At 39.4% G+C, this 19,983-nt stretch overlaps 2 protein-coding genes across 3 annotated transcripts in view; one reads left to right on the top strand and one right to left on the bottom strand.

Annotated features, from left to right (window-relative positions):
• The window catches only part of JAKMIP1 (janus kinase and microtubule interacting protein 1), a 142,659-nt gene extending 128,204 nt beyond the window's left edge, over window positions 1-14,455 (bottom strand). For both annotated transcript variants that reach the window (XM_071447250.1, XM_071447247.1), the window contains exons 1-2: window positions 14,301-14,455; window positions 13,473-13,616 (exon numbers count right to left, since the gene is read on the bottom strand). The gene's annotated coding sequence lies outside the window, so the exon portion shown is untranslated. The remainder of the gene's footprint in view (window positions 1-13,472; window positions 13,617-14,300) is intronic.
• Window positions 13,653-19,983, top strand: part of WFS1 (wolframin ER transmembrane glycoprotein) — a 52,695-nt gene continuing 46,364 nt past the window's right edge. Inside the window, exon 1 of the mRNA XM_071447245.1 lies at window positions 13,653-13,778. The gene's annotated coding sequence lies outside the window, so the exon portion shown is untranslated. The remainder of the gene's footprint in view (window positions 13,779-19,983) is intronic.

The following is a 19,983-nucleotide window of genomic DNA, read 5'->3' as shown; positions in this document are numbered from 1 at the left end:
AAGTGGCATTAATGAAATGCTAAAAGCAGTTTAGATCACCCCTGCATGCTGAAAGACAGCTGTAGTGACAAAAGGTGTATGGGAAGAGCACCACATTAAGATTACAGATGGGAAAAGGATAAAGCTGTTCAGAACATGCTTTCTGACCCAAGTCATCTTGCTTGAAATCAAGCACAGCATGAAACACAAAACTGTGATGTAAGAAACAAAGACAGGAAAAATATTACTAAAATATTACTAAAAACATATTACTAAAAATATTACTAAAAACAGAGGAAATAGTTAAGAATTCATCATTAAAATTTGTCATCGCATCCCACAACTTCAGTTCCCGTTGTTTACACATTTGTTTAAAGGGTTCTTCACTTGAAGTTCATCTCAACAAATGATCCCAACACAAAAAATGCATATATATATATATAAATAGTTTGAATTTCAGTGTCTCTAATTGCTTTCTGTACACTGTGTCTGCTGATATTGCACATAGAGGAAAAGCACTAAAAACTCAGTTCAAAGAGATGTCATTTCTGAACATCACATTTTCTCTGGGGCACTCACAGGTCTTTCTCTGTTACTGTATCAGGTCCACAGATTTCAAGATTCAGGGCAGAGCAACTATACTAGGCATGGAAACATGGCATTCCCAAAACCAAACAAGGCCAACAGACCATAAACACAGTATCTTGGCTTCAAATGCTAATTATTTCCCTGCAAAGCTAAAGCTAAAGTCCAGTGGGAAGTGCTTTTACTAATTTAGCTCTTCACAAAGGAAACACAGAGGTGCCTCAAAGATAAACAGTTTACATTTATTTTACCTAAATATTTTATAAAAAAAAAATTGATGACAGGAAAGCAACAAATAATGGCCTCCCATCTAGCAGAAATTTTGTCATTGGCTTGGCAGTTCACATGAAATACATTAATCCTAATGGGAGAGAGGGAGATGTGAACCCTCCTGCAACAACCCAGTCATTCAGATAAAGTGCAGAAAAAGGGAAGGCACTGAACCATCTCAAAAACAGCTACATCTTTGTGTGCATCATATTCTGCACAAGGAGGTGAAAGATTGGGAAGGGAAAGTCTAAAAGTTAATTTTCTGTGAATGTGGCTTTGGCAAACTGAAAGATTGATTTTTAGCATTCTGCTCAAGCTCAAGAAAGCCAATCTGTATGTCCAAGAAGAAAACAATACAATCAGTAGAAAACCTGGCATTAAACAATGACTCAGCATGCTGGCTGAGCCTCAAGCTCTCAATAAAGTATTTATAACATATTCAAAACTTAGAAGGGTGGTTGCACTCACTCAAAGAGAAAAAGAAAAGGTATTGGTGAGCCAAGTAGTAAGCTAACTAAAAGCAAAAATCAGAAATTAGAAAATAAGTAGCTTGCTATTTAAAAAAAGACAAAAAGGTCACTTTTCTTAATGTCAAGGCAATTCAGAAAAAAATCATTTAACAAAAATACTGTAAATACTCTGGAAATTTAAAGTTATACAACATGACATGCTCTTGAAGTAAAAAGCTGATGTTGAATTCAGAAAGATAAATTCCATGCTTAGCACCTGTAAAATTTATCATAAAATACATTCCTTCGGCATTATAACGGTAAATTTGAATCTGATTACTAACATTTATTATTGCAAATGCATAAATTAAAGACAAATTATGAATATTCATTAAAATGTCTTACACAAATGCATAATGATCTGTGCAGACTGAAATATATATATTCTATCCTGCAAAGAAAGATAACATCAATGGAAGAAAAGAAGAAATTATGTAAAAAGGAAATGCAGAATGAAACATAGCAGAAAGAGCTGAAATTCAGCTTACACAGGAGGCTTAGGTGCTTCATGAATTAAGAAGGAAGAAAACCTCTCTAAGTGAGAAATCATGCTATGAAGAAAAAAGAGGAAGTGTATCAACTACCTATACAATAATATTCAGATTATGGTACAGCCATATGAAACATCAGCATATAAATTCTACTTATCAGAAATAGAATGACTTTTAGCAAAGTTAGAAAATGCAAAGCTGAACTCCAGCTTACAGATCAACACTACGAATGTGGCATCTTCCTGCTGGCTCAGTATCTTGTCCAGAAGGATGACCAAGGAATTTATTGCTTTCCTGCCATGTGGATAGGCAGAACAATAACTAAACAACCACCAGTTTTGAGTACACTGCTTTCTGCCTTATCAGAAACAGGATGATAGTTTTGTCTCCTTGACATACTTCCATAGCCAGCACTCCAAACACAGACACAGGAAATCAAGTTCCCTTGGCATTAAAAGATGAAATAAATCTCTGCACAGAGACTATTATTCCCCACACATCTACTCAGGAACAGAAGCAGAGTCAAATTCTGAGCCAACTGGCAGATTGTCTGCTACTTGCAGTGATGTAGACATCAATTCTGAATTGTATTGCTCAGCATCACTACAGGAATATCCAAGGCAAAAAGCACTCAAATATACAAGTCTGACCACATACTGCAAGTTAAGGCCCTTGTAAAACCCAGTGTTCTTAGAAATGCTTTCCTGTTGATTTTTTTTCTCTTGTAGTAAAAAAAAAAATTGATTTTTTTAACCTGATTTTTCAACACAAACACCACAGCAATCTACTCCAACATTACAAAACCAGAGAAAGAAACACAAAATTTAATGGAACTTCTTCAGTAATGAAGCTTTGATATTTAATTGATTTGCTTGAAACTATGAATTTCCAAAATCAGAACACTGCTTTAACCTGACAGTCCCATTGAGACCAATATTGCATACTACACTGCAGCTTTATTCTAAGCTATATATTAGCAAAAACACTACTAACAGCATGCAGAAAAGATATTGCCAACACAGAGCTGCCTTTGAACCTCTGCTTGCCATGGTTATTGGATAAAGCTTCATTTTCACATCTGCATAGGTACTTCAACTATATCAGTCTAGTTTGAAGCCCAGATGACAGAACCAAGGGTTCACAGTCTTCAGTGCCACTCCACAGCTCTACAAGTCCAGATTTCCTGCAACTCATTTCCAACATTCCTCTTGGACTCAGGTCTTTATTAGTTTATATTTATTTAAACAGCATTTAGGTCTTCAGCCACCATTTCTCCAACGTCTTGCTCACCTAAGTCAAACAACCCATGATACCACAATGCAGAATGTTAACCAGAGAATCACAGAACATACTGCTCCAATGAGATCTATAACCTTCCTACAGCACAGAAGATGGTGCTGGGACATACTTTAAAATACCTGAAAAAATAAGCACTCCTTAATCAACAGGGTAAAGTCTCTGTAAAGGGGTGTCAAGCTAGAGTGCATGTGGTCTTGTTTAACCAGCTGTAAGTCAAAAGCATAAAAGTGGCCAAGGAAAGAATACCAGGAACAAACCAGGGGGTCCACAGTCATAATGTGCAGGACCAAGTGTTGGCATTATAGTGCAAGAGTTCTATTGTCATTACATTGCAAGGGTTCCATATCACTAGAGTTTCATACCACCTTGATGGTTCTTGCAGGCATCTCCTCTAGGCACTGACTCTTCCTTCTCCTCACAGCAGCCAACTGACTCCAGTTCCCCTCAACCAACCAATCCACTCTTTTATAACACTCTTCTTATTGGCTACAGCTGTGGCCTGTTAAAGTCAGGCCTGCTCCTAATCTTTATTAATTAACCCAGCTGCAACTCTTTGGGGGTTAGATTACTTGCTATACTACCTTTATTTACCTATATTCTATTCCCCTACAAGCAGGTTCCAAAGGGAATGATTTTTGCTGTCAGTGAGTCATAACATCTCAGTGGAGCACACTGAAAATATTTACCTGGAAAAAAAAAAAACAACCCTCCAAAAAAATCCAGAACTACTTGACAGTTTTCCATTGAGGAGAAATTATTAATAGTCACAGAAGCCTTGCTCAGGAACTTGAACACAGGTGCTTCAAGCCATCTCTCTGCTCTTGATATTTTGTTTAACAGCTCTAGTACAATTTTATGTGTTACCCCAGAAGTGTCACAGGACAGAGCTTCTGTGTACCACAGTTCTCTGAGTTGACATCCAGCTAAAGCAGATGTAGAGGACAGGCCTGCAGTTTACTACACCAGATTAAGAACACAATCAGGTTGACTAACCTCTCCCAAATTTATGTTAAGACGAAATGTTTCTCATCTCTGTAACACTGGCCTTTATAAAGACATAGAATGAGGTCTTTTTTCCTCTAGAGTTGCATATGTGCTCTTTGCACAGCAAGTAACAATGAGGACAGCAGTGGCCATGATCCCATACCAATAGTGTTTGCATGAGCACCTTCAGCACCCTAAATTAATGTGACATGCAGCATTTCCACCAAACACCTTGGAGCCAAGCCCAGTTTTAAAAGCCACAGCAAAAATTAACAAAGTTCTCAAAACATTAAAAAAGACTATGCAATATGTTACTTAGAGAAAGTTAAATCCTATCTGGCAAGAACAGGTAAGACCTTTGTACCCAATGTGCAACATCTGAGATTTCCACACTGATGTAGGTCTGCTGAGAGCTACCAAAGCATGAGCATTATTTACCCTGCTTATGTGCTCCATGCAACATGGAAGCTGCAGGGATACACATTACTGACAGAATCACTCAGAAAGACCAGTCTCAAAACTGACTCTTCATTTTTTCAGTAGGCAGGAGCACCCGCCACCTGCACAACTCACTGCAACCAAGCACTCACTTCCAAATATCCAACTGGAGGCTCACAGACCTGTAGTGAGCTGATAAACCAGCACTCTCAGGGCAATTGTCACTGCCTTCTTTATTGCTTTATCCTTCTCACTGGCTGCAACGAGGGAAACACTGCATGTACACACTGCTTCAAAGGCACAACCATTTCTTGTCATCCAAAACCTACCATCCCCATCCATCCCTAGGGACTGGGAGGCTGCAGGAATATACCCCCTGTCCTGCACCCAAAGTGTCAGTCTATCAAGTCTACAGCAACTATCAACACAGGCAAAACCACATAGCCAGGAACTGTGGTTTGCCAGGTTAGCACACAGATCTCCTTCATGACTAGTCAACAACTCTAAGTTCAGAAACAAACACAGAATTATCGCTGGTGCATCTCCAGTGCCTTCTACATGTTGTCCCCACCTTCTGGGAAACTTCATCCAGGTCTGAGGTCTGCCACCAAATAGAACAGACAGCACATGCAGTTGGAGGTCAAATGCATCAGTGGATGAATACACCTCCTGAACACTGAATCCTACTGAAAAATGCTAAGAATAAGTTCTAGGGCAGTTCAAATGAAAGGGCTTAGCACATGAACTGAAAACAAAACTAAGGACAACCAATGAAGTCCTAGAAACACAGGTATGGATGATACAAAGCTTTGTTACATGGATTTTCACAGGTAGGTTTAATGAGTCTCAGAACTACAATACAACCTGATTATATTTATTGACATTGAAATTAATAAGTGTACTGTGTTAGTTTTATACTAATATAAAGAGCACCACAGAAGAAGGTCTGTGTACTTCTTCAATCATTTAAGTTGTCTCCTGTGGCTCCAAAGTCACATTTATCTACTAAAATCCTTGGAATCCATACAAGCACCAACTTACAATCCCCCTTTTCAGGGCAGGTTTCATCAGTCAGAAACACCTGCAGCATGGGCCGTGCTAAAAGCTGGGGAAAAAAATCCAAACTTTAGAATTCCCTTCAGATTACTTACTGCTGATTGAAGAATGATATATATGTAATCAAAGCCCCAAAACCGTAGCAGCTCTTCCCATGCACAGAGGTCAGGGCCACAATGAGTGTAACTCCTACTGTCAATCTCACTGCCTAGACTGGGTGTTATTTACAACCAGTGCAAATTCAGAACTCATGCAATAAAGGTGATGAAAATATGGATGATGGATCCATGTTATACAGACTGCAGCTGAGATCAGAACCGAATGAGTCAGTGTCAAGAGGGTTCTTATTTTTCTACTTTAAAATCTACAGCCTTTGCAAAGGAGAAGCCATCACAACATTTCTATCACCCACAGGGTGGGGTGCATCTCAGGCAATATGAAACAGGAAAAAGAAAGAATGCTTTGTGTAATTCAAAACCCCTCTAAATAAGAGTTTCATATTGCACAGCTTCATTGTTAAAGAATGTATCTCAGACTTAATGGTTCCTTCCATATTAAAAAAAATAATTTCAGAAAACAGCATGACATGGCTTAATCTGTGCAGAACATGCACTCCTCCATCACGACAAAGCACAACAAAATGAGAACATGCAGCATTTTGACATCAACAAAGCTGCCTACATAGACACCCACTCTTCCTCATTTTCTCTGAAGCATATTTTTTTAACTCATTCATTTCCTTCTGCATCTTTCTCACCATTCTTGACTTGTCTACTCCCCATACAGCTTCTTCTGACTTGTTTTCACATAAAGACTGACCATGGAAATAGTTACTCCCTTACAGACAGTTCAGAATACAGCATCCATTTTCATTCTTCCTTCTCCCTCTTTATTTATATGCCAATAAAAATAATTTCCTTGAGAAACAGAGACGCTATTCCAGAGTATCTGAAATAACTAGAGCAGGAGAGTCATTCCACAGAGCAAAGCTTCATGCTGTGATAGATTCACACATTTGGTCCCACCTCCCAGTAAGGAGCTGGCAATTACTGCATTCCAGTGCAGGATCATGGATTTTTTCCAGCTCCCTTAGTCCACATGCTAGTTACAGCTGATTATGGCAGCTGAAGCAGCAATGCATTTTTGCATCAGATGTGCAAAGGCTAGAGATTCTGGACTGGGTATGAAAGAGCTGCAGTATATATTGGGGAGGTTTTCTGCAGATTATATTATTGTTCTTGACAACCACAACATTTACAGCTCTGCTTTACTGATTTTATACTTACATTTAAATCTCAAAAAATGCACTCTATTTATTACCTCAAGTGATAAGGGAAAGCAACCCTCTAAAGGTTTTAGATTTTTCTCTACTTTGTGTGAGGAAAAAGCAAATAATTGGAATCCTGTGTTGCTTTTGTGCAATTTGAAGGATTAGCCTCTCCTCAGTTCCTGGACAATACATATATTAAGTACACTAAGTGCTGTGATTAGAGCTTAAACACTGTTTAAATAAGACACATCTCCAACACATCCCCTTGTAAAGCATAATTTATCATTATTATGCAATTATGTTAAAGTGCTAGTGTGCAGGAATCTTCTATTTCACCCAGTTCATCAGATAGGCTGATGAAACAAATTTATCTGTATATTAATTCTTGGAGTATTTTCTGAGTACACGCAAAATTCTCAGCATTTAAAATTTTACTCTTAAAAAGCACAACTTTTTTACCCAATACCTACATTCCTAATAGCTCACTAAATAGACAGACTGAATCTAGCTCAGATATACCTAACCATGGCTATGTCACAGCTCCCTTTTTGATGCAGAAGTAGGCAACTACTTTTTAGAAAGACTAAGGTGAAAAGATGGGGGAAAAAAGTACAAAAAATCCTAAAAATATTTCAGGCTTTCTTACACAGTCGATGGTAGCCCAAAAAAAAAAAAGTCTGCAAGCAGTAATATATACAGAAAATATTGGTTATTGACATAAAAACAGGGTTGGTAGTTAGCTGAATGCAGGAAAGCTTTGCATTTTTGGTTCAGGACATAGTAATAGCTCCGGCCTCCCAGCTGGTCAAATACAGAATCTAAAAAATTCTGAGAAATTTCAGCATATGATGGCAATCTACAAAAAAAATCCAAACAAAGCCAGACAAAACTCAAAATAAACAAAAAAAAACCCTCCCCCACCAAACCAAACAAGAAAACATTAATAAAAGGATTTAATGAGTTGTCAGGAACAAAATAGTCCAAAATATTCATTTTTCAAGGTGACTCATTGCAAAGAATGCAAGTTCATGCCATTTATCAGTGAACTTGACCAAAAATACAAAGAAAAAGGCTTACCTAACCTCTGCAATCAACCATTTCACACATGTAGTTTGAAATTGTCCAACAAATGCAAAAATTAGTCATAGGGGACTCAGAGACAGCAGAAGCATTTAAGGCTCATTTCCGTAGGAAGCCAGGCTACAGCAAATGTAATTAAAGTTTTTAGTAAGAGTTTGGCATTTTACTAAAAAAACTCAGAATTACCAGAACAGACAGTAAGTGTTGGGGCACAGCATCCCATCCTCCCTCCCATCCTACGTGGTGGAGGCCAAAGCCTCATGCAGGAGCTAACAGGATGATTATCTTGAGAAGGATTATGCTGCACAGAGAAGCTGAAGTCTGCCTTGGTGAGAATTAAGTTCACCATCCTTACTGGTCAGCTGAATTATTTTCTTTTGCCATAGTGCAGATAAATTATCAATTGGTCTTCCTTAAAATGAGTGCATCTCAAAGAACATAAGAAGGTGCGATAAAATATCTTTGCAGATCTTTCTCTTTTGTTTGTTTGTTTAATAACTAGGGAGTCCAGAAAAGGATTCGAGAGGAAAAAGTAATTAATTCTTTTATAAGAAATAAAAGTCTGCCACACTAAATTAGCAGAGTATAATTATAATATAGTCTATATCTAACAAGCTTAGCAATAAATGATTGAGTCATGATCTGTTCTACAGGAAATGCCAAGATGTGACTCAAGAAGATCAACATATGGTAAAAACATTGTGAAAGTACTGCTTTACACCTTGATATGGTAAAAAGTCTCTTCTTGGGGTTTAATTTCTCATTTCTAAGCAATATAGAGAAGGAGCACCTCCCAACACACTCTGTCCATCTGACAGGATGCAGATAGTGCAGAAATATCTACAGGAAGCAATTACTTCAAAATCAGAGAAGTACTTGCATCTCAGGGACTCAAATAGAATGAGAATCACTGTCTCACAAAGTAAAACCTTCACCCTGGAAACATGTCCTGATTAGACTCAGGGCAGACACGCATCACATCACCACAAGTATTTATAAACATGGATAATAAGCTTGTTCAGAGAATTAGCAGTTCACAAGAAAACAAGGCTTGTATCTTTGGGTGGTAGTTCAAATGTAAGCTAGTAAGAAGAAATGCAAAATATTGGACACTTTTTTGCACAAACAGAAGCATGACAGAGCAATAAATAAAAACCTACCAGATGCTGGATACTGCTCTGGATAGAAAAAGGAAAAAGAAAATAAAATCTCAGCCTCATAATCACTGACATTTTGGACAGTCTTACTAAAATAGTCTATTTTAGTTAGATAAGATGTTCCTTGTTCTGACTGTTGAAGAAGAAGAATAAGTTAATTTTGGAAGAATCCACAGAGGATTGTTCTGCAGTGGCTCACTCTTACTCTCATCGTACAAACAACAATAATAATAACAACAATAGTAGCACCTCAGTTTCAATTTCACAAACATACCACTTGGCTCACCTCATCTTAAAATAAATAGATAATGTTAGGATTAAATTTTAGTTATACTCAAAAGGGAAAACAAAAAAATCACCTCCTCACCTGCACAGCAAAGTCAAAGCAATCAGATATGCAGACAGTGCCCACAATGAAGGCTGAAAATGATGCTGACCATGGCCAAAGGGACACCATTGATTGAGGAAGCCAAACATTTCATCTGCAGCACATGCTGAGCATCAGTGCTGAATCAAAAGTGAAACTGCAGAATGCAGCTGTGTGACTCTACTGACACTTCCTTCCTGGATGGAAAGGTAACAGCTATCACAAGGGCAACTCAAAGCTTTCAATCATAATGTCTTGTCAAATGCAAGTTAAATTTAAATGGACTGGGAAATACGAAAAAACATATTTTCTGAAAGAGCTCTCATTTCCCTTAATGTCAAGGTAGGGTGCTAGATAGTGGGCAACATGGTGTTAAGATGGGCTAAAAGTGAGAAGAAAACTGAACAGAAACCTCAAAGAGTTAGGAGAGACATCTTGATCCTTCTACAGTTGTGGCTACATTCATCATTAGTAAGGAACAAATAAGCAGCACATGAACAAATACATTTAATATAAATAGCTCCTCTCTTAATTTTACAATGATTACAGAATGCCAGCTTGCAGGATAAATATATAGGTTTCTAAAAACATCTGCAGGACACAAATTAACTAATATCTACATCAAAGTTCTCTTATTATTAGAAAAAAACAAAGATGTCCTTCAGCTATCTTCCACTAAAAACAAAGTAAAGTCAAAGCAAAGCAAACCAATGTTGTACGTGCTTTTTGAGGATGACATAAAAATGATAAAAAAAGTCTATTCATTACTTCTAAACATTTCACAATTTAAGTAATTTTGCTTCAATTTCACTTTTACATCCAGAAGCTGGTTTCAGTTTATTGGATTATTCAGCATGTTAACAGGAAAGCACCAGAATAACCTAATGTGTATGTATGTTTATGTTTTTATAAAATGTGCATTAGGTAACCCTCTCTTAAAACCAAGGATTTGAAGATAAATTAGAAATTACCACTCTGTATCTTTGCCTTCATCAACATGTAAGTTCCCTTTGTGTACAAAACACAGACTGACTACAAGTTTCTGTTAACTAACAGAACAAAAATAAACTAACGAAATTCCCACTGTATTCCTCACTACATCAAGCACCTTATCCATTCCTGTCCAGCTTAACAGCTCCAGGTGGGAGCTTCCCAAATACATCTGGCTCTTCACGTGCATTTATGCATGTGTTTGAGAGCCTAAATGGTAAAGAAAGAATGCATCAAATCCAAAGGCAGCTGTGGAATTAAATGCCAGATCTATGAGCCTGGATTGTGTTGGGAGAAAAAGGGGAAGACCTCACCCACCACAGCACACGGCAGAAGCTTCTCTTCAGCTGCCTTTCTTATTAGACAAACAAAGTGATGAAGTATTGCAAGTAAGGAAGTTACCAACCATGTTTTAGTGATTTCTAAGAAAGGCCTACAAAAGCATCCCATCTCCCAAAGAAAGTTCTGTCATTGACAATAATGTGCAAAGGATGGAAGTATCAAATTAGTTTAAAAATTAGTTTAAACTACTACTGTGGTTCCATTTTGCCCCACTGACAATGAATCTGCATCACTTTGACTGAACTACTATAGATTTTTCCCTATTACTGAAGTTAGGGCTGATGAAGTTTGCTATTTTAAAAAACCTTAGCAAAAACTAAACAGAAGTAACAAAATTTGCATACAGGAATAAAACTTCCCAAGATGGAAAAAGCCCCACATTTTTAGATCATTAACTCAAGATATTTTATTGTAATATGTGGAGAAAACAATGACCATGAAATGGATTTTCCTTGCTAATGCTGAGTAACATTGCAGTAAGTACCCTAAATTAACAATTGTTCTAAATATGGAATTTTTTTTAATGAGAAACAAGAGATGGAATGTGTTTGTGCATATCAGTACACAAAGCTGCAATTAAGGCTTTGTGTATATTCTGAATATTGTGCCTTCAAAATGAAGCAGAACAGAGTTAATGAAAGTTGAGAGAAAAAAAAATCAGGATTACAGACAAGGACATGAGGAAGGGTTTGATATTTCCTTTGATTGATGGCAGAGCAACTTTGGTTCAACATTAATAAATGGACACGCAATAATCAGTTGTACCTGACCAAATATCCTCTTACAGAGAAGCAGCATGCAACCAACTTTGCTTTTATACAAAGGGGCAATCCAATTTCACATTCTTCAGTATTTTCTGCTCCCTGGCATGTATTTATGCCAGCTCCATCTGGCCTTGCACAATCCAGAAATACAGCCCATGCCCATTTCCTTCTTCATAGATTTGCTACTCCTACATCTCCCATCTTCTATCATAATCCAACCAAAATGTTCTACAAGAAAAAAAATCTATACATGGAATTAACTATAAACATTTGCATACTGACAAATTACACTTAAAGGCAGCAACTGACAGCAGAGCTGGGATGAACTGCAATGAAGATGGTGCTGTGGACAATGGGTACTAACTATGGAAAACAAAACATGAACTTGAATGAGATGGACCTCTAAGAGAAGAATCTTAAGAAACCTCTGCTCCATCACTGTGTCCTGGAATTAACATTTTAACAGAGCACATCTCTTTCAGTTCAAGCCTCATTTATCCTCAAAAGAGGCCATGTGTTGAATCTGAGGTATATTTCCAACTCCTGCATTCCCGCAACAACAATCTAAGACACTAAAGGAGCATTCATTTAAGTGGAGAGTGAGCATTGCTCAGAGCAGAGCACTTCCAAAAAGCAAATGGAAATAAAAAGCCTTCATCTGCATGCAGGAGAACTTAAACATGTTAGGCAAATCTCTACCCCAATGGCCTCTTGCAGTAGTTGTGTCAGCCTGTAGCAGACAAGCCCCAAGCCCCAGTGCCTCAGTGAAGGAGTCCCAGGAGTGACCTCCTTGAACTTGTAGAGCACCTCTCCCAACTCATGGGTCTCTCCACCCATGAAAGAATCACCTTTTCCACAAGATCCAAGATTCTTGGCCCTTCTGTTTGAATCTCCAATATATCTATTCAAAGATTAGATTAGTATTAACAATCTAACTACGTGCACCCATCCAGAAACAAAAAGCTCAAACCTCAAAAGACCTCAGGTGCAAGAAACAAAGTCATCCCAGTGAACCAAGAAGTACAAACAGAGCAGAGACAGAAAACAAATGTTCTAAGCCATACACAGTATCCCAGATTTTGTATCACAGTAACTAATTTTAGCATTATTAACAAAAAGACATGGTTTTTCAATACAGAACAAAAACATCATGTCAAAAGATAATTAAGGCAAAATTTAAAGGTCTTTAGAAAAACCTTCTTGCCTAAATGCACCATGAATTAGTGTGTCTTAAAATCACAAAACACTTATTTTCAGCAGGTTTTGGAAAACCAGCACAAAGATATTCACCCTTTGCCATATAAAACCTGAAACTGAAGCTGGCATCTCACAGAGATGAAACACAGCAGACCCTAATAAGCATTACAGAATCCAACTCCTGGTTAAATATACAGGCACATCAGGCTTACTGTCAGTGAGACCAACAGTATAAAAAAAAACAATACTGTGTATACATGATGGGTTCTAAGCATAGGGCAGGGATCTCATTGAGCAAAAGGAATCTCTGAATGGAGTGGGTCTCAATTCCTTCCCCCTTACAAAATTTGCTAGGATTTATTTTCTTTCTTCTTCTAATAATTCTATTAATTTTAAAATAAATAAATACAGTCAGTTATCATTAACATAATTTCTTTTGATTGTTCTGATTAAGCAGTGTTGTGCATGGAAATAATTTGTAAGGCTATTAAATATATAAATACCTAACCAAAATAATTATTGCTAGTTAGTTAAGCCTGTGTTCATCCTCCTCTAATTTAGAGATCCCGCAAATCTGCAGTGACTTGCAGGCCTAGACACTGCTTTAAGGGCTGATGGAAAGAACTTTTTTTAAAATCTCACCCATCCACTAGAACAAACCAATCTTTATGGGGAACCAAGAGAGAAAAATTACAGTGTGTGCAGGTACTCCTGTGATCCAGCCCACTGGAGTGATCTGTTCTGTAGTGTTGCCATAGAAAATGCAAAGGAAGCCTCCAATTAGGGACGAGGTCACATTTAAGCAGAGATATTATGTAAATATCAGCCAGCCAGCACCCTGCAAAAAAAAAAAAAAAAAAAAATAAAATAAAGGCCTCATCCTGCCAGCCCTCCAAGGGCAGGCCTCGGGTTCGCTCCTCGAACATCGCTGCCAGCAGGACCCGGTTTGCAGGAGCAGGTGCCCGCGCCGGAGGCTGCCCGGGGACCCCCGGCACCGCAGGTACGGCCCGAGCGGGGGCGGGCGGCAGCGCCGGGATGCTCGGGACCTTCCTGCCGCCGTGCCGGGGCTGCCGGCGGGGCTGGGGGAGCACAGGGAGCCCCGGAGCTGTCCCGGCCCCTCCGCGGCCGCGCCCCGGCCCGCTGATGGCTGCGGGGGAGTTGCGGGAGGGCGGGGGCCGGCGGGGGACCGGAGGGTCGGAGCCGCCTCGCCCCGCCTGGGGACGCGCAGCGCCTGCCCCGCAAGGACCGGGCCCCCTTCCCGGGGCTTCCTCGCCCGTCGGGTCACCGGCACGGACGGGCGAGCGGAGAGGGGCACAGCCTCGCCCCGCCCCGGGATGCACTTTCTTCCCTTAGGCATCTCGCACGACCAAAGTCTCCGAGCGCGGCAGCATCCTCCATCCATCCATTCCTCCATCCATCCCTCCATCCTTCCGTCCTCCCTCCCCTGCCACGCCGTGCCCGCGCCGCCCCCGCATCACCCAAACAATCAGTAGTAATAAAAATCGTGCCCGCCGCCACTCACCCACTCCGCGGCCGGCGACGGCGGCAGGGCCCGGCCGATCCCTGCCCGCTCCTTCCCCGGGGATCCGCCGGCGCGATGCGGTCGGAGCAGCGGCGCAGCAGCCGCACCTCGCTGCCGGTCCCTCCCCAGCTGTCACCGGCGGCCCGCCCTCGGGGGCGGCGGCGGCCGGGCCCTCCCGCGGCCCCGCCCCGCGCCCGCCGCCGCTCGGGGCGCGACGGATCCGCGATGGATCCGCGAGGGATCCGCGATGGAGCCGCCCCGCACGCCATGGGGACCGCGTCCCCTCGCTCGGTCCCCGCTTCAGCAGGTGCGGGCATGTCCGGCACGGAGTGCCCAGGGGAGGAACCCATTTAATTTTCTATGTTACACAAGAATTAGACGCGGAGTTGTCAGATCAACTCAGCTGCCGGACGCCTCTAAATCCTGATGCCATTTAAAACCTCATTCTTTTGTCAGAATGGAAGAGAATATCAGCTTGAAGCTCCCGGGCCCAGGCTTTGCTGGGGGTTTCAATCCAGACTGACTCCTCCGTGCATCGGCTGTGAACGCACCTCTACTAAAATGCTGCTCGTGGTTATATTTCTGTTGATCCAGATTCAGTGATGACCCAGTGAATGCAGCAGAAATGTGTTTCTGTGAGCCAGTCACCAAGACCTCAGAGATTGGGAATGGTCATGATAACTGGCTCAGTATTATATTGATGGTTTATACAGAATTGGTGTCAACTGGCCTCAAATCAAGGAGAAAATAAACAAGTTTGCCACTCCATTTGGTTTGCTGTTGTTGCTGATGCTGCTGTAGTGCTAGGTTTGTACTTAGTTTAAAAAGACAAGATGGCTATGGAAAAGAGATTTGAACAGGAATCACAATACACAAGAAACATGCATCAGCCTCAGAACATGCTCAAAGAAGTAGGTTGGTGGAGTTCAGAGAGACAGCTCAGGGCAGCATCACAGACACAGAAATTTGAGAGGGGAACACTTCAGTATTGCAGATAAAACTAACTCTATTGATGGCCACACTGAATGATTAAAATCCAAATTGGAATGCACATTTTAACAGTCAAGGCAATTAAACAGAAACACCTTATGAGACTAAAAGGGAATATGCATTGCTGGCTGGTGTGAAGCATCACTTAAATCTCTTTCCAAAAGGAGGCCTTTCAAACAAGACCTAAAGGAATTCTTCTGGCCAGAATAACCCCAAAAGTTCCTTTTCTGTAAGAGAAAATGCTGCTTTTGATTTTAAAATCAATACAAATTGAATATCCCAGTTGTTGTTAATTATTTAATATAGTTAAATTTTACCATTTTCTAAGAAAATTTCAGGTATAAATGTTTGATTCTTAGGCTTTTAAAAAATGCCAACACACTTATTAGTGGATGTGTTCCAAGTCTGGATTAATGAAACCAGAATAAGCAGCCTGTTATGCTTTAGCTGCTATCTAACTGTTCTTCATAAGAGTAGGAATCTGGGGCCGTAGTTCTGGCCCTGGTCAGGGAGAGAGGAAATTGGAGCTCATAAATAATGTATGCATGGGTTCATATTAGTGTTATGTCTTGTGCAAGGATGCAGTGTTGTGTTCTGAAAAACAGCAGGATGTTCTGTATAGTTTTTGCTTGTAATGGGTTGGTATATAGGGCTGTGCAGGCAAAATATTCTCTTAACAAAAAATTTTCACTTAAAAATAAAGAAGAAAGTATAGGATATATCTTAGTTAGCACTTTCTTTCTCAGTATTTTTTCATGAGTAGAAATATTTCAGCTATTTTTTTTAATTAACATGAATTTGATTTAATTTAAAAGTAAGGTGATTATCTTGTCCGCACAGAGTCAAAAATATTATCTTCCTGTCAGACATGGCTCTAATACCTGCTGTTCCATTCAGCTGAAGAGCAACCATCACTCCATGAACCCTAAAGCATTCTTCTGAGAGCTTGGACTTTGATATCCACTAATATCTAGAAGCTGAGGGACGTACTGCACTGTCTGTGCTGCACAGATTTACTGTAAACATGGTCCCATCCCCAAAGATCAAGTGCTCTTAGTGGTCATGGAATAGCCAAGAGACTGGCATATTAGGTAAAAGTGAAGATTTATAATCTGGCCTGGTTTTTGTTTGCCTGTTTATTTACAGCAGTGTTGTATCTTACTGGAAGAAAACTACTGGGTCAAGCCCAAGTTCACACTGGAATTCTGTGGTGAGGTTTATTCTTCTAAGTATTTGTGGCAATTTTTGGGTTGGCCAAAAATTAATCCTGATTTATCCTGGTAACTGTGGTGTCCCTGCTGATGTGGGAAGGTTCAGAACAACACAAACAGAGTGAGGAGCTGTGAAATCCAGAAGATGTCTGCAAAGGAAGAGAAGTATTTTGCCCAGCTATCCACTGATTTATTACTACTGATTGTTTGGCCAGTGTGTTACCAGCTTCCTACCTCTGCTGTTAGTGACTGGTAAAGCAGACTGAATATTGGATCTGAAAAGTGGTGTGTGAGACATCAGCAAGACAATACTTGGCTCTGTTCTGAATTCCTTAAAAATCAATCTAAATTCTTCATTTATTTCAGGAGGGAAAAAACTGACTCTTTGAAACAACACTTTAAAAATGCCCTAAAAACCTTCTGGTAACTTTACAACTATGCAATTTAGAATTAGAAGCACCTTGACTTTATTGCACTCCTGCTACAGTAACTATATTACGTAGAAAGCAAAATAAAATTTCAAGGACAGGCCATAATTGAAAAGTTAATTCATTTTTAATATTGATATTGTCATTTTAAAGAGCTTTAATCCTGCAGACTAGCAGAAGAATATCAGACTCATTGCTCTAAATTTGCTTTTTAATCCTAATAAAAATCTCTTATAAACAGAGATGGTGCTCCTGTTCAGTTAAAATTCAAAGCATGAGAAGTTTTTAAAACTTCAGTTCTTTTTGTAATGCCTTAAGCTTTTACATTATTTTATTTAAAAAAAAATCCTAGAGCACATTTGAAACTGATTTACACAGAGGGGACCAGCCTATTTGCTGCTGTAAATGTAAAAGGGGTGCATTGATTTTTTTATTATTGTTGTCGTTATTATTGTTAATATTATCAATACTACTATTTAGAAATCAGAAACAACACACTCAAAGAACAGGGGTTTTTTTAAACATTGTGTTTTTTCCCATTGAAATGCAGCCATCTGCAGGCAGTTATATAATAGTGCATAGCAACAGTACCATTATGTACAATATATGGCTATATTTAAAACTTCTTACAGCACTGATTATTATGAATGTTAATACTGCTCAGGACAGGAAAGAGAAAATTTCTTTTAGGGGAAACCTTAAGTTGACTGAATATAATTATGCACTTTAAAGGATTTGGGTGTGATCTTTTATGGGAATGATTTTTCTAGAAAAGTTGGATTCAAGAACATCTCCTTCAGAAAGCCTGGGAGATTCAGAGTCATTGAAATGGAATGAGGTTTATTCTTCTAAGTTATTGTGGCATTGTGAAACTTGCAGTGGATTTGCATTTAAAACAGTCATGTTTTAGCATTCATTTAAGATTTTTTAAGAAACACTATTTTCAGATTCAAGTTTGCTGGAAAGAGCTGGCCTGATTTTCTGTACTTGAGATGTGCTTTGCTCAGAGAGCTGGCTGCTGTATCTGTGTATGGGATGCCTGGACTCCCTTTCTGCATTGTGGGTGAATCTCTGGCAAAGCCACCTTGGCCCTGGAGCAGAGGTGCCTTTTACACACCCCAAGAGAACCTGTCTTGCTGTGCAGTTATGTAAAAAATTCATAGTGGCACCAACACATGCCAAAGAAAAAAAAAAAAAAAATCACCTGCCATGCTGCTGGATTTCAAAACACAGGATATGTGTCTGCTGTACCAAGGGGAAGTGGTGCTGGGGTGTCCCACAGCTCACAAGGTGGGACAAGTAAAGGTTTGGCCAAGGTCAGAACCTGCCCACACCTGCCAAGAGTTGTGTGTGCATTGTATAAATTCCTTCAACAAAACATAGTCAGAATCTAATTTTCTTTTACAAATGGTCAAAACACTGATATGACAAGTTGCAGTGTATCATCTTGGAGATGTTCTCCCATCTTTCTCACCCTAGTGATGGGTTCTGCCTTAGGTGGGTGATGGTATAATACCCAGAAATAGCATGTGTTACAAACTCCTGCTTTTAATAGGGAATAATTAACATGCACAGGTATAAATAGTGGCCTAGCAGGAAGGAAGTAGACTGCAATTAAGAGTTGAAATATATAGTTTAACAATCATAACTTGTGTTTCTGTATTGTACTGGATAGATTGTACAATATTCCTTTCTTTTGTGTGTCAGCACGTGTCTGAGCAGATATGTATGCACTTTTAATGTTTCCTTGCACCTGTTTTAGAGCAGTCACTTATTCCTTAGTAGAGGGGGAAAAATCTTCTGGGAATATACACCCTGAAAATAGGATTTATTATAGGCTTTATGTACAGCTGACTTGGTTAAAAGCTGCCTTGCTGTGCAGTCACCTATCAAATTAAAAATGACAATATAAATAGATGAAGTTAATGACTATGCTGTGGAATATGGGAATAAAGCATTTGACTCATGCTAAAACAAAAGGGAAAATGGAAGATTCACAATATATTAACCCATGTGTGGTCACAGATGCTGCTATAGAAGCAAGCACTAGTGCTTTGGTTGGCAATTGATTTCTCATGCTACACTACCTGCAGAGCCCTCTTTAATGCGTTTGCTGAGATGATTAGCTGTAATAAGGAGAGGCTAGGGATTAAAAGTGTAAAAATAACAGCCATTATGCTTCTTAGAAGGAATTCTCTGAGGATGTGTGCTTGTGGCTCACTCACGCTTGCTTTACTACGTGATGTACTGAGCTAGTCAGAGCTTTGATGGAAAAAGCCTTCTAAACATGGTTGTTAAAATCATGACATTTTGGTGGACCACCTTTTCTCTTAATGATTCTTTTTTCTTTCTTTTTAAGAATGAGTTGCTAATGGACACCTTGACTTTCTGAAGACAAGTCTTATAATATTGTATATATGGATAATATTGTGTAAGTTCATCAACTCTTGGATTGTAGCATCGCTCTCATAGAAACTTAACGTGCAAAGGGAAAAAGAAATGAAAATACCCTTTACTGATCTTCTAATTAATATCAGAATTTAATCATACTGAATATTTTAGTACTGCTACAGCAGTTTATATGTTTAGAGCATAGGTGAACTTTTCTTGCACCTATGGATTCAAAACTGCAGATTCAGGACATAATACAAGGTTATGCACCCTTTCAAAAGATAGCAGCTAGCTGGAAATGCCCTTTAAGATCTACCACAGTTTCTGTTATGCACACTAATGTAAATCTTCAATCAGTATTCAAAATCAATAAATGCTCTACTGCTGTCATGCAAGGTCCTTGTTTGAGGGGAATATTGAGGAATTCTCCTGGATGTAATTTCTTAGAGAATGAAAAAAGGTTGCTCTCATAAAGTTGACCTTTGAGAAGAAGTAAAGGGTGATAGGGAAGTGAACAGATAGTCTGATAAATTCCTTCCCTTTTCCATATTAAAAGAGAAAATGAGCCAAAGATTTGTTTATCTTTGGAAAGCAAAATGTAACTGAGCATAGATGTGTAAGATCTGCTGTTTCTCACTTGGAAGCAGCTCTCTTCAAAGACAG

The sequence above is a fragment of the Agelaius tricolor genome, unplaced genomic scaffold (genome assembly GCF_023055355.1).
Source record: "Agelaius tricolor isolate 1412-34295 unplaced genomic scaffold, bAgeTri1.0.p SCAF_24, whole genome shotgun sequence".
NCBI classification, from domain to species: Eukaryota; Metazoa; Chordata; class Aves; order Passeriformes; family Icteridae; genus Agelaius; species Agelaius tricolor.
Note: the sequence above shows the minus strand (reverse complement) of the source record. Positions and strands in the feature narration are given on the sequence as shown.